At 30.5% G+C, this 13949-nt stretch overlaps 1 protein-coding gene and 1 pseudogene across 5 annotated transcripts in view; one reads left to right on the forward strand and one right to left on the reverse strand.

Moving 5' to 3' along the window:
• The window catches only part of LOC114718981 (probable sugar phosphate/phosphate translocator At1g06470), a 33910-nt pseudogene that overhangs the window by 19090 nt on the left and 871 nt on the right, over nt 1-13949 (forward strand).
• LOC114718950 (putative disease resistance protein At5g05400) overlaps nt 1-13949 on the reverse strand; it is an 88409-nt gene that overhangs the window by 2661 nt on the left and 71799 nt on the right. For 4 of the 5 annotated variants that reach the window (XM_028904401.1, XM_028904402.1, XM_028904400.1 and 1 more), the window contains one exon: nt 1124-1195. The gene's annotated coding sequence lies outside the window, so the exon portion shown is untranslated. Of the gene's footprint in view, nt 1-1123; nt 1196-2804; nt 2830-13949 lie in introns of those variants that run through there. The other variant, XM_028904403.1, reaches the window with a different exon arrangement.

The raw sequence follows: 13949 nt of genomic DNA on the forward strand, positions 1-13949 counted from the left end.
ACAAGAAAAATTAATTCAAACTAAGTCTACCTCCAAAGTAGTATTTTGACTTGATTGGCTAGTGATGAGTTCAACACCTTTTGGTCACCTTACTTTTAAAAATTCCTTTTGGCCACCAGAGCTTGAGTGCCGGTAGTCAGAACTCCGACCTTAAACGCCAGTGGTTGGAGCTCCAACAATAATTAATATTTATTTTTTAAAAAATAAAAAAAGAAGTATTATTGTATTTTTATTCCGAAATTTTAATTTCATTTTAGTTCAAGGAGGTTAATTAAAATTTTAAAATGTTTTGAAAGTTAACTGATATTAATTAGTTATAGTGATCCTACAATAAACTTTACCCTTTATTTAAAGAATATTTTCTTTTCAAAATATAAGTACAGTGCATATTTTAATAGGAAAACTAAAGCATTTAATAATCATACTATTAATAAATTTAACTGATTCAAATTAAAAATATAATTATTTATAAAAAAATAAATTATGTTAAATGAATAATAATATAAAATAACATCTAATAAACTCGGTGTTTAATGTACAAATATTCGATCCTTTGTTTGACAGGCAAATATTTTTATGTTAAAACATTCTAGGTGAGACTTGAGTTTATAGTAAAATTATTTGTTATATAAGAATCTGACCTAAAGGCCAAGTCTCTAAAGAAAGTTCCACTCTATATAGTGGCATCTAAAGTGATACAAACATGTACCAATAGAGTCGGCTCTAATAAAGAACTAGTTCCTTACAACATGACAAACTAATATTCGAATCTCTGTTAAAAGAAGTGGCCACATTTAATGTCCGACAATATCTCGAATAGGATTATCTCCAATAAGAAGATACCCATGCTTTAGCAAAAAAAAAAAAGTGATACAGACATGTAAAGCAAAGCAGAGAGATGATAATAAAACTAATAGTTCTTGGATACAAAAAGTCAAATTTTAAAAATAAAAATAAATTATTCTTTACTTGAGTATTTTATCAAGGTATACCACCTCCTATGGTGATTGAGAATTTATTTCCTTATTATACTCATGCTAAACAATTGAAAATAAAAATAAGTAAATAAATAGATAATGAGTTTTGGCATGGGAGTTATTCAGACAATGTAATTGTCACTAACCTCAAATATCAGAATAGAATTGGACGAGTGATGCAGAAATATCCACTTCAAATCAAATTAAGAGATGCCCAGCTACACGAAATTAGCAAATAACAATTAGAAACAGAAACAAGAAGTATACATAATTCAATTATTGTAAATTCAGCATAATATATTATAAAGAAGTGTCTAACAGATTGTGTTTAATTTATAATATTATTATGCTTGAAAAGTTAATTTAAAGTCCAATAATGTTTTGATTTTCTATTAATAAATAAATATATAACGCCATGTAGTATATATAGAACCTTGATAAAACACTCAAATTTGGAGTTCAAATAATGATCAAACGATAAATAAACACGAGACGTATATAGTAGAATTGATCTTATGTATCGTTGACTCTGGATTTTAATATTAAAAACTAATAAATCTTTTTATGTTAAAGCAAGCGATATATTGTATAATTTCGTAACACGTGTCTCTAATAATTTCCCGCTGAAAGAAATATATCGTTTGAGGACACGTAAGATAAAGAAATAATATTGTCATAGGACTTGTCAAGTTCAGATTTGTGCCATATGTTCAGACGCAAGAAAGAAACAAGCAACGATTGGCTCTAAATTAAAACAATGCCATTATTTTGATAAATATTAAAGTATTAAAATATTTAATAAAATTTAATCTTTAAGAATTTATTTTCATGACTGGTTTACGTCTATATCATTTCATAAGAAAAAATAATCATAACCAAATTATATATTTAATAAAACTTAATCTTTAAGAATTTATTTTCACAGATATCTATTTTTAAAAATAGGCATTCCATCAAATTCAGTACGAAATTTCAATTAATATAAATTCAATGTAATACACAAAAATACAAATAACATCCAACATTTCATTTTTCACTTTCTAATAATATTTTGATTAAAATTAATATTTACCTGTAATATTTTCAATATCTGATGAGCCGCAAGGGAAGGCAGCCAGAACATGATTGAAAATGGATTTTAGAAATTTAAGGAAAGCATAGACGACCCTAACAATACACAAATTTATCTAGTTCTACTTATAAGCTGCCTTCAGCATATTTTATTAAAATAAATAGAAATCCCAAACTCTATTAAATCTACCTTAAATTTGGACAACTTTTTTCTTATTTAGTATATACTTTCTCCTGTTTAATATATACGTTTATTAAGAAAATAACAATCTGCCTAATAATAAATAAAAGATAAAATAATATAGTTATGTTAAAAATTTAACTTAATGACGTAACAAATATATAAAACAAAAAACCTTCTTTCTACTTTATGGTCATGGGGAAAAAAAAAACAAAAGCCTGAATGTCTAGACATATTATTGGAGGATGGAGAGACCGCAGCTGCTGGAACATCTATTGCATCAACTACAACATCCATTGTCACACAAAAATTTTTTTTTTCAAGTTATATTCTGTTATATGAACTTAAGATAATGTTTTTTTCTTTCTTTTTTTTTTTTTGAGGCAGAACAAGAACTAATGGGAAGCAAAGCAGAGAGTTGATCAGCGAAAGTGGGGCGCTGCGCACCAGAAGAGGCAGAAGCTAGGAGTCTGGAATTAGCTTGGAATCTGGGGATCAAAAAGGGTGATACTGGAGGTTGATGCGAGAGAAGCCGTTAGAAGGTTGAGGGGGAAGGAAAAAGAAGGAAGCGTTACCTGTTGTTTATGGAAGGAGATTGCTGGTTTAATGGATCGAAGGAGGGAAGTCAGAGCAGAGTGGATTAGGCGAGAAGCGAACGCTGTGGCAGACGCTCTTGCGAAAAATTGAAACGAGAGAGTTGTAGGAGAAGAAAAATTGTAACGGGCTTTATTTAAAAAATTAGAAACACAGAGTTATAAAATTTTGATAAAGAAAAGATGTAAAATAAAAGAGTAAACAAAATTATTTTTTTATTTTTTAAACCTAGTTTATTAAAATTTTTCTTTTTCCCCGTTTCTCTTCGGATACTTAATAAATCTTCTGGTTGAAATGAGGTGGGCGTAGAAAATCACACAAAAGATTATTTTTTAAAATAAAATGGTTCAGGGTTACTCTTTAATTTATTGTTTTAAAAGGATGTTGAAGTGGCAGCCTGAGAGATATCAAATTGATCTGGACGGGTGAAATTCACGCTGCTGAGGGACGCTGAGAATTTAGGCCGCTGAGAAGATCCTGATCCGCGTCTTCACTTGAGCTCTTTAACTATGGAGACACCAATTCTAAAGTTCAAAGTAAGCTACATTTAATTCAAGACCAAAAAATTAACCTATATTTAGAATAATTCCAAATTCAGAATAATGTCCCAAGCATGACGCACACGTACAATCTGTATAAATTTGAGATCTCTTTTGAGAAGAAAAATTATTGGGGAATGACAAAGTGTTTAACAAAATCAGAGAAAAGTTCAAAAGGATGAAGCAATAACGTAACGTTAAAGGGTTTCCATTAAAGATAGTTATAATGCACATAATTAATACAGATATTTTTAAAAAAGAAAGCACTTATTCATAACTAGTTTAACTACTTTTCTTAATATTCGCTCATATCCACAAATTAGTTATCTACGTAATTTGAAACAGAGCAATGATCAGAAAGTATTCCAAAGAAATCTACTGGATCTGAGGCATCTTACTAACAATTAAAAAGAGATAAAAAGAGATAAAAAGAGAAAGTGATGAACTTACCTGTTTTTGCAGACTGCAAAGGGCCTGACGATACCTTCAACAAAGAGAGTAATCTCCTTAGCTTATTGTTCAAATCAGATCTCTTTGAGAAGAAAAATTATTGGAGAATAACAAAGTGTTTACCAAAATCAGAGAAAAGTTCAAAAGGATGAAGCAATAACGTAACGTGCTTACTAGCAAGAAAATAGGGCACTGCGATAGCAAACAGAACACCGGGAGATTTTAACTTATGAGACTTCAGTGATGGAAGAGTTAATGAAAGCATAATTTTAATTTACATCCGGTCACCAAGTAAACTCTATAAGTCTTCCTGACATTATTTTTCTTTAAGTCTTTTAAATATTTTAGTAGTAAAGTATCTTTTCCCCACCCAATTGTCGGAAAGGCATTCTCCACTAATCATACAGCAACATGTTTGCAATCTCTGTCAATATTATTGATTATGAGAAAAAAATTTTTTTACTAACTTTACACAGAAGATGTCAAATGTATTTGGTAATGGATGGTTCCTTTCCCACAAGAAAGCTCGTTTAATTTCAGATTTCGTTCTTTTAAATTGAAGAAGATTGATCAAAAGCAATCAAAACGGAAAGAAAAGTGAGATAAAGACTACCCGTTGATTAAAAAAAAAAACTATCAACATTTAATTAACACACGTAATTTGTATAACATGCCAACAAATATGGTTAAATAGTTATTCAAGTATTTAAATTTTAAACTTGAGCTCTCTACACTGTTCAAATGTCACAAATAAGATTATGAAAAAACGTGTTATGAAAAACAAACCAAAAATCATAAATTTTGAATGAAATTAAATTTAAATGATGAAAAATATTGTTATAAACTATCGTGAATGGTATTTTTTTTAAACATTAAATAAAATATTGCCTATGATGCATATCACATTTGTTTCACATTGGTATTGTTAGTGACAATCATTACTACTAAAATATTGTTTTCTTCGCTTTTCTCTGTCTCCCTCTTTAAACATTTTATGCTTCTTTATTTCTCAATTCTTCAAGTGGGTTGGCCCAACAGAAACATTTTCTTTAAGTCTTTTAAAGATTTTAATGTTAAAGTATCTTTTATCCTCACCCTAATTGTCAAAAAAAGCATTCGACATTAATTATACAACAACATGTTTATAAAATCTTAGCTTTCCGGAGATCGTCATTTAATTTAATTGATTATTTAAACTTCGAATCTAAACTTATATCAAATTGAAGAAACTTTTTTAAAGGAAAAGTTATAAATTTAGTTCAATAATTAGCGATTCTGATTTGATATATATGAATTTGAGAAAATTAGAGAAAAGTCCCTTATCAAAAATTTCATTAAGAACAAAGACCTATCTTGTCTGTTCATATTTATATCAAGAAAGGAGTAAGAGAATGAAAAATTTTAGATATAAAAATGAATCTGAATAAAAGAAAATTAAACGGATGACAATTAGAACGGCTTCAGTTACAAAAAGATTGATGTAAACTTGAAATAACTTATTCAGGTAAAAACATTTCAGTTAATATAAATTCTGTGATATAGAGCATCCAGGAAACTCTTTGATGTTTGATTTTAGGGTTAATATAATCTTTGGTTTTTTAAGTTTGACCACATTTTGGTTTTGTCCCTTAAATTTCAAACATAGGTTTCAGTTTTTTAAGAAGCAAAATAGACTAATTTTTTATTAAATTATAGAGATTAATACTTTAAATGAAGAGACCAAAATCTATAATTTGAAATTAAGGGACCAAAATCAAAATGAAAGCAACTTAAGAGACAAAATATTATATTAACTCTTAATTTTATAATATTCTTTTGCTTGATAAACATAATTTTAAAAAAACAACATGACAAAAAATCTTCAAATAAATATTTACCCGTACGACAGAGAGATGAAGTTGATGATATTCCAGAAGCCTGGGCAGTACAGGGCAGGCTAAAGAAAATGATTGATGTTGCTGTGCATGATTGAATGTAAATGTAAATTACTCCAGATAAGAAAGAACAAATAAGAGATGAATCTAAATGAGTCAAATAATGGGGGGCAAAAAAAACAAAGAACCCAGTAAGAAGTCACCAATTGGACCAACGTCTGAATTATACAAAATCCCGATGCATAACATTTTTGAATTGGTGTAAAATATCACATCTAAAATTTTAGTTTAGAAATATTAGAATTAACCTAAAATAGATATCAGACTCTTTTTGGTAAAGATCTCAAAGGTTTCCTTAAAGAGAGAGAGATTTTTAGAGGGCGATATTCTGAAGCACCAGATAATGCATTCACATTCACATTTTTTTTCTTGTCATATTTATAGAATAGCCGCTATAATTATTTTGATTTGGTCGGTCCACATGCTAGTCTCTAATGAGTTATTTTCTTATATTTAAATAATAAATCTTTTGTCATATTTATAGACTCATAGGATAACGAATCTTTGCTAGTATTGACCAAATATTAAAATATAATCAGCCTAGTGGGTTTGTTTCCGAGCAATAATTTAAGGACGTTTCAAAGAAGAAAAGCTGAAACAACTGAAGGGAAGTAAACAAAGACTAATCATGTTAATTTTTTTAATGATTCTTTTGTCATAGTTAGATTATCATCTCATAAAATATTGTTTTCTTAAAAATATATATTTTTTCTAGCTTTAATATAAGATTTAATTAAATAATTTGAGTGGATTAAGAATATTAGGTACATTAGTTAACTAGATATACTTTTTCTAAAACACTATAAGTGTTTTTTTTTTAATTTCTCTCATTTCTTTATGCTTTGATTATTGTTGAGGGAGTATCAATAAGATTAATTTAAAAAAATTAATAAACATATAAAATAAGTTATATATATATGATCAATATTAACTTTCTAATTAGATCTTAAATTAAAGATTGGAGGGGAATATTAAATATAGAAACAAAATCACAAACTTGTTAAATTTTAATACACGAGATTGAAATTTTTTTAATTCTGATGAAACATATCACAAGTGACGTAAAAAAAACATACGAGAAATACTCCTTCAGTCCTATTCAATAAATGAATGGGAAAAGTGCCTTGGATACTTCCTGGAAAAATAACAATAGAAAATAGTCGCATTCATATTTTAGAAAAAAAAGTAATGATTTATAGAGCCCATTAGCAATAAAGGAAGAGCCAGAAAAGTGAAGCTGCGTGAAAACTGGTAAACAAAAAGTGAGTCTTCGCGTTGGGGAGGGACCATCTTGTCTTACTTTTTTATTTGTTAATGATTCTTTGACACATAATTTTCTTGTTTATCGCATTCACATGGCCCTGCTTGTGACTGACGAAGACTTGTACGCTGTGGCCAACAATAATAAAATAAAATTAAGGAAAAAGTGGAGATAAATACCTCATTGAGAAATTGATTAGCAAATAGGATCTAAGAGCTTTGTGCAAGTGAACTTCCATTGTATGCAAGTGATCTTCCGTTTTTGTATAACTGATCCTGTGTGTGTGTGCAACTGATTTTCTGTATACGTGCAACTGATTTTTTTTGTATGTAACTAATCTTCCTAGCTCCCATTTGTCAATTAATTTCTCAATAGGGTATTTATTCCTAATTTTCCCTAAAATTAATCAAATCCGCTTGGTTTAGACGTCTCAATATTGCAGCAATGGCACGTAGGCCATAGCAAGCAAATTGAATCGAAAAAATATATTAAGTTTAGGAAAATGACAATTTTTTTGTCTGATGAAACTAACATCTAGGGTCCGTTTAGTTTAGTAGGAGAGAAAATGAGAAGAGAGAAGGAAAAGATACAACTTATTTTCTTAAAACATCTTTATTCTTGAAGTTTTTTATTCTTTATTTTATAAATTCTAATAATTCGTTTATAATAATTTTTATATAGTGTAACTTGGGTCTTAAAATCTCAGCAGGTTATACATCGCAAAAAAAAAAAAAAAAACGAAATCTTATGATGCCTAGTTTTATATCCAAAAAAATGTTTTCATTTATTTTTTAGTTAAGGTGCGTCCAGTATCCCGAACTATTTACCCCAGGTACATTCAGTGACCTAAAGTAATTTTAGGTGCATCCAGTGTCCTAAACTAATTAAAATGATGCGTTTATATCCCAGGCTAACAGAAATGTTATGTTTAACTGTTACTTTCCTGACTCAATTTAAAGTTGACCCCAGATATTCTAAATAGTAGATAGATGGACATTTGATGTGTATTATTCTTACTCAAAATTCAATTTATTTCCTTCCTCTTCTTCTAAATAAATTGACTTTTAAGTAAGAATAATACACATCGGGTGCTCATGTGTCTACCATGTAGAATATCTAGAGTCAACTTTAAGTTGAGTCAGGAAAATAATGGTTAAACATAACATTTCTGTTAGCCTGGGATATGGACGCATCATTTTAATTAGTTTAGGACACTGGATGCACCCGAAATTACTTTGGGTCACTGGATGCACATGGGTAAATAGTTCGGGGTGCTGGGCACACCTTAACCATTTATTTTTTCTATGTACTTCATATTTTGCAGTAATTGACATTTATGTGACACAGAGAGAAATTCTCAATATTATGATGGGAGGGGAAAATGCTTATATTATAGATATATAATCAAGTAAAAGGTACCCATTCTGCTGTTATACCTTTTTTCCCTAAATGATGATATTGAGATTAATAATGTATTACTTCTAATATTCCCCTGCTATAAAAAATACTATAAGTTAAAGATATGTAAAACAAAGAAATGACATTATGATAATTACCTGTAAATAATTGTGATATCTTTTGAGCCCGAAGCCAATGCAGAAAGATGGCAACTGAAACTAATTAATTATGACAGCACAAAAAAGGCAGGAATGCTCTAGTTGCGCTTTACCAGAAGAATTATAGACAACAATGTAAATTAATAACTATTCTTTAAAAATGATGGGATAAAATGGATAATTTTTTTCAACAAAATAGAGAGTATTTCGTCTGATTTTCCAAACAAAAAAACAGAGCACTAAGCCCCTGAAATATTATAACTAAGCATTATTTACATAATTACAGAAGTCATTGAAGTGGAAAAAAATCCTTGTATATTTATGTACATGAAGTTTGTATTATCACAAGGCTTTTCAAATAACTAAAATGAAATCAACAAAAAATATAAAATACATATTCAGTTAATTACCTCAAACTCTGCAATCAAATTAGATAGGAAAAGAAAAGCTCACGGAGATGACCTTGGAATCAAATTGCGCGGCGCCAAACTTCATTAAGAAAACAAACAATGATTTAATTAATTAAGACTATGATATTACGGTCATTTACAAGGAATATTCATCATTGTAAATTATTGTGATATTCAAAAGAGAGAAAGAAAAATCACTGGGATTAACGCTAAGAATGTTTAGAATGGTATTGTTGTTCGAATGGGTTGATTGTGACTTTGCTTTTGTTTGTTGTACTCTTTTCCTTTCCAGTTTGTTGCTTTTTCTGGATTGGGGCCATTTGTTTCTTTTTTTTAATGAAATATATTTGGTTAAAAAAGAAAATAAAAGATCCTCATTTGCCAAGATTTGGCTCTTGGACTATTACCAACCAATCAGAACTCTGGTTATTATTTGCATGTCTGATTCGATGGAAAATTCCAACGGCAAAGGTGGCTGGCCTTCAACAGCCAGACCTTTGATCATTTTTTTTTAATGGAAACAAGAATGAGAAGTGAAAAATTGAAAAGACTTGGGAACTTGCAGCATGGATTATGAATTATATGTGGAACCTCGAGGAGAATCTCGTGGATTGGCTCTTTGGTGGCAGAGTAGTGTAGCTATTAAGGCTCTGTATCAGTCAAAAAATTTGATCCATGCTAGAGTCAAATCTGTGGTTTTAAATGTGCCTTCCTTCATTACTTCTATTTATGGTGCTCCTAAAGAAAATGATAGAAATCTAGTTTGGAACAGACTTCAATCTTCAGTTGGTTGAGTGGCAAAATACTGATATAATCACTCTGATTCTGGACATGTTGAAAACAAGACCTTATGCTGCCATTACTTTGTATTTGTACTTACCAGCCTTATTTCTTTGCTGGTTGTTTCCCTTCAATAAATATATTTGTTATTAAAAAAAACATAAAAAGTTGGGAAAATTGCTCATAGGTCTTAGATAAGAAAACTAAATATGGATATGTCCCAAAAATTTCATATTTATAAGTTGACTTGCTTTTTTTTTTGGCCAACAATTGACTTGCGTTATTTACAAATCAAACTCATATTTATTAGTTGAGTAACTAGCATTTAGTTCCTGTGCAACGCATGGAATTTTAATTTGAATGTATGGTACTACCTCCGATCCTAATTATAAGAGCTAGTTGACTAATTTGAGGAGATTAAGAAAAAGAATTAAGTTAGTTATTTGTAATAAATAGGTGTTGTCTTTCCTAAAATATCTTTGTTAATCAATTATATTAGCTAGAACTACTATTGTCCGTATTTATTTTTTTAACCTAGAATATAACATCTGAGTAGAATAAATAACTCTAGATGATGATTATACAATTCAGGTTACTCATTTTTTTTCATTATCTTCTCAATAGCCAAATAATGCTTAGACATCTTTTCTTTTCCTCAACCATATACTGCCCAAAAAACCACATCAAGTGTTCTTCTGGGAAAGGAAATGTAATTTATGGGCATGTAAAATAAACAACTTAATTATATTCTGTTATTTATCTTTAATATGAATCGATGATCAGCAGAAGGATGATGATTTGATCTTATGAAACTAAACTGAAACAAACAAAAGTCCAACCTAAGAGGCTTTGGAAAAACAAAACAAAAGTTATTATACTAGGAAAAAATTATTCCTTAATCACTATTAATAGAACGAAAGAATCTCCGAACTAACTAATGTTTACCTCCAATATATATACACAACCTTGATGATATTTCGGGAATTCAAGCAGTGAAGGAAGGCTAAGAAAATGGTTGACACTGTTGGTACGTTTATGGTTTTTGGAAATTTGAAGGAGGCAACAATTAGCTCAACAACACAAGCAAGAACAAACGATAAATGAATTGGAGTGAATATATATAAGAATAAAGTCTAAACTTGTTGATAAATAAAGACTTGTGGGAATTTGGGATTCTGGATTCATAACAGTCTGCAGTATTTTATAGCATAGAATGATCAAGTCCAAGAAAAGTCTTATGTTGGAGCGATTAAAGGAAATTTCTATCACTAGAAGCTTCAGAAGGGTGATGCAAGTGAAGAAAATGTGGGTAGGGCCTCAAAACAGATAACGGGATTCAAATATTCAATAAATCTTTTTTTTCTTCCCAAATTTGATGTGGATTTTGATATTCTTTGATGCATGTATTTTCCCACTCACATCCAACTTAATTGTTTGAAAAAGTAATGTGCAAACAAGAACCTACTCTTCACAGCACCAGCTACAAAATGCTAGCCACTAGCTTTTATTCATTCTGCTTAGTTTTAGAGATCAAAGTACATGAGAAGTAAAAGACATATAAAACAAAACCAAAAACCCGAAATCCTCTATGATATTAATTTTATGCAAAATATATGCGTAAAAGATGTTTACCAGAAATATCAAGCCAATAACATAGCAGTGCCATGGGCCAAGTGGAGAGTTACTATCAGTATTCAATCTTGAATCTCCTTTTTCACGCCTATGAACTAGCAATCACAGCCAATCTCAAATGGGTTGTGCGAGAATTGTAATGGAATGAAAGCATAAAGCCAAAGAAAGAAGAACAAATATTAATTTAGACTTCTACAGTTATAGCAGCATTCAGTATTTTATTTAGAGCTTACATACTCTGGGAAATGTTTTTTTTTAATTTACAGAAATCTTACGCTAAATAGCTTAATTCCAGGATTTTTCCTTGAAAACAGCTTTAAAACTTGATCAAGTTAATCTGGTATATTGTACAGTTGAACTATTATAATATACTACCTCCGTTCCATAATAAAAATTGAATATAAGACTTTAATGTACTTTATCTACCATATTAATTCATTTTACCTCCAAGTAATCCCTATGTTGATTACATATGTTAAAGGGTTTCCATTAAAGATAATTCCAATACACATAATTAATAAAGATATTTTTAAAAAAGAAAGCACTCATTCATAACTAATTAACTATTTTCCTTAATATTAACATATTAGTTATGTAGGTCATTTAGAACAGAGCAGTGATCGGAAAGTATCCCCTAGAAGTCTTCTGGATCTGAGGCATCTTGCTGGCAATTAAGCTAAGTAGCATTTCTCTTCATCCAGAGACTTATAATGTATGAACCATCAATAATATTATTTTTCTTCTCTTCTAAATGTCAATCATGGCTGAAAAAGGATTTCAGTTTAATATATTTCAGGAATTTATCGGTCTACTGATAATATATTAACGGATAAGAAGTTAGATAATTGCAGTTGTTGCTGATTCTGATGGTTCAGAATCAGAGGGGTGGGCATCCACAGTCCGAGCTGGCATCAAGATCCCATGTGGAGCAGCCTTGTGAGTACACCATGCAAAGCAACAAAACTTCTGCACATATCTTGCTTCTTGGCATTCAGAAGCCATCCATTATCAGTGAATCAGGGAGATCTCCACCTGAATGGTAGAAGAAGAACAGAGCTTGAATAAAAAAACTGCCCTGATGAACGGTGGAGGTGCCTTTGATTCTGAGAACGGCTACGATTGAGCAAATTCCTATAATTACAACAAATATAAAAAGTAATATTTGATACGATGGATGACATTCCTGTTAAGAGAGGTTGTTGAATAATGAAGTTAAATTCTCTTTAAAGGTCTTTCTTCATGGACGAGATCCAGGCAGAAAGCTAGATTCTTGCTTTTAAACCAGCGTTTAACCATTCATCATACTTTATCCTCTAGAACATAGCTTACCATGCACTGACTTTAGGCATGTGTGAGCTTATCTCTGGCTTCTGACCTTGACTGAAAACTCGATGACCATGTTTCAGTGTTTTTCTATTTTCATCTTCTTTGAATGCTCTTTCTTTATTCAAGTTTTTGCTCTACCATTGTTCACTTTCCAGCGAGAGATTTAAAAGATCTATACCTTTTTAATGAAATACTGATAAGTTTTCCAATAGAACTTCAGGGATGAAAAATCCACTTACCTTGATGAGCTATGTAACTCCAGTAATGGCAGGGCCAACCGCTCTTCTCTCTCTAGCATTGGATCCATGGGGGGAATTCAGGCAAAACGAATATTTTAATAGTCCATGGCATATTACTCAGAGTAGTTTACTAGTGCTTTTAGGTGGCGCACTTGCTTTTCTTACGGTAAGATTAAATGTTCCCTTTCCTAGGACATGACATTACATTATTAATTGTTCGACTTTCTGCTTCTTTGACATTTAAGCTTTCAATTTTTTCCTCCTGTCAAATCAGTTTTCAAAGGTGGATCTCCTTTTTGCAGGTCCTAACAGAGTATGTTCTTGTCTCAGTAACTAGTGCAGTCACAGTTACAATAGCTGGGGTTGTTAAGGAGGCTGTCACCATATTGGTATCATTTTTTAACCTTTTCTATGCCAGTTTGTTGACATGAACATCCAGTGGCTACCACCCTTTATTTTGGTCTGTCTCATATTTCCAAAGAACCTAGTTAAGGTGTCACTTTTGTGCTGATGTCGTTCATGACTCATGAAAATAATTACTTAAGAAGGCTTCCAAGTTACTTGACACAGATTGTGCATTATAATTTGATTAGTTTTTAGGTTGTTGTATTCAGCTTTCTATAATATTGAGTTGATAGTTTCTGCATTTGCTGATTTGGCGGTGTGGTGGGTTTTAACAGGTTTTTCTATACGACTGCACCCTAGCTGCATTGAAAATATTGATAATTGTAATTAGTTGTAATTAGTAAATTTGATGAGGATGGGAGAAACAAATGTTTCATGCTTGTGTTTTTCTACTCATTCAAGTGCTTTATATACAGAATTAAATTTATTTATTTTTTAATTTGTTAAATTTTGTCATGTATGTTTAATTTTCATGTTTGTGTAGGTTGCTGTCCTGTACTTTCATGATCAATTTACTTGGTTGAAAGGACTTGACCTCTTCACTATCATTGTTGGTGTTGGTTTGTTCAATTGGTACAAGTAAGTCATTAGCTA

The sequence above is a fragment of the Neltuma alba genome, unplaced genomic scaffold (assembly GCF_004799145.2).
Source record: "Neltuma alba isolate B1F8T4 unplaced genomic scaffold, ASM479914v2 tig00011881_pilon, whole genome shotgun sequence".
In the NCBI taxonomy this organism is placed as follows: Eukaryota; Viridiplantae; Streptophyta; class Magnoliopsida; order Fabales; family Fabaceae; genus Neltuma; species Neltuma alba.